We start from the raw sequence: 2,144 nt of genomic DNA, 5'->3' as shown, positions 1-2,144 counted from the left end.
GTTCCCTTTTTTCTTCTTTTGAACACGAGTAGTTTGATATAATATTCGAGTTTCTCACATCAACTTATGATTTCGTGGTTCATATTCATACGAGGCGTTGTTTTTACAAAATAAACATTCACTTCACATAATCAAACCTATAAAAAACCTATAATTAAAATGAACTTCTAATTAATGAGTCTCATCCTCTCAAATCAATCTATATAATTTGGATGCGGTTCTAGTGTAAACAACCTTTATAGTATAAAAAAGACAATTTAGGCCGTCGGATTAGCTCGAAAAAAGTGTAAGTTGGAGGAGGTTCTTTTACGCATGTTGAAAAAATGCAAGCAAGAGGCATTTTTATGCATGTCGAAAAAATGCAAGTCGAATGTCCTTTTATGTATGTAAAAAAATGCAAGACGGGTGCCCTTTTATGCATATCGAAAAAAATTCAAGCCAAAGGCTCTTTTATGGATGTATATATAGTTCACATGCACTTTTAACACATAAGCTTACACTTTTAGCACATAAACTTGCATTTAACTTTACATGTATTGGCAGCTGTATTTGAATTGTTAGTAAAGATGAGGTAGCTTAACTATGTTCCTTAATTTTGATGAGATCAAACTTAGACATTTTATTTGGAACTCAAAGTTTATGCAGAGTTCAAGGTAGCTTGAGGGTAGCTTGAAGTGATTTGAAGGTCGCTTAAAGCTTTGGCGACAACAATATTCAGCGAGACCAGGCGAGCTGAAGTAATTCAAGCTGAAAGGAGTCTATCTGGGAGGACGACTTAAAAGAAGGAAGAAAATGCTTTCTATACAAGCGACGCGCACAGAAGGCTGACAACTAAAGAGCACGTGTTAAATGCATTCTTGATCAGTGCAAGTGGCACAGAAGGTTGTTGGTCCTTCTGCGTCTTCGTGCGATGTTGTGATAATCCTGGAAACCTTCAACGGATCGTGTTTGTTCACTTTCCGAACAAGATAATTCGACCCTATAGAAATGCCAGGTTACACGAATTCCTTGCGGGGATAATCCGAGAAGGGACAATCAAATTCAAGGCACTTATGAAATTTGATCTGAGAAGTCGAGCAGTTGTTCGTCGAAATCGTTCTTATCTCGTGCTCAATATCGTCTCCTGTATATAGAACCGAAACCCCATAAAAGTAATGGGTTCACCACGAAACAGAGTGGGCAGTTGAACAGCTAAAAAACTGAATTGGCGGTTGGGCAGTTATACACCCACGTCTGGTTGATAAACCATAAATCACAGATACTACTCGCCGAGTATCTTCATAAGGTGCTCGTCGAGTACCTGTTGACGGCCAAAAGATACGTATAACAAATAGTCTCTGGGAGACCATCTGCTCGACGAGTATCTCTCCAAGATGCTCGTCGAGAACCTATACACCATGCTCGTCGAGAACCTCGACGACCAAAATATCTTTCCAAAATGTCCGTCGAGAACCAATCCACCATGTGCTCGTCGAGGGACCTCTCGTCGAGGACCTCTCGAACACGAGCTTGTCGAGGACCTCTTCAACATGTACTCGTCGAGGACCTCTTCAACATGCTCGTCGAGGACCTCTCGAACGAGTTCGTCGAGGACCTCTCCAACATGCTCGTCGAGGACCTCTCGAACGAGTTCGTCGAGGACCTCTCGAACGAGCTCGTCGAGGACTTCTCGTCGAGACCCTCTTGAAGCTCATCAAGAGCACTGAGAACCTCTCGAGCGCATTCCCCTCGACCCTGTTTCATAGTTGTGATCGATGAACCGTTAGCTCAACAAGCGTGCACTCCGCACTAACCCAGACTTGTTTCCGAGCCTCACGATAAACCGCATCAGTTCTAGTAAATCACATTACGACTAAAATGAATTGATGACACTAAAATCACCAACAAATCCCCCCCATTTTTGTGTAATCCTTGATCTACGTAGTATATATAAAGATATATACACAATTTTAACATGCAGACATAACGATCAAACAAATGCATAAATGAATTGTCTTGCGATTGAATTTCCACCTTAGTACAATACACATTCCAAATACTCGAGAATCAGGGTGTCGTAACGATTGAACCCGTCAACCCATCTGAATACTTGAAGATATTGTACACACATGTTTATACAACACTCTACTAGTCATACTTGACAC

The sequence above is a fragment of the Phyllobates terribilis genome, unplaced genomic scaffold (genome assembly GCF_046119375.1).
Source record: "Phyllobates terribilis strain yellow unplaced genomic scaffold, ASM4611937v1 Scaffold_4613__1_contigs__length_58919, whole genome shotgun sequence".
In the NCBI taxonomy this organism is placed as follows: domain Eukaryota; kingdom Metazoa; phylum Chordata; class Amphibia; order Anura; family Dendrobatidae; genus Phyllobates; species Phyllobates terribilis.
The sequence above is the reverse complement of the archived record's forward strand: the minus strand, read 5'-3'. Positions refer to the sequence as shown.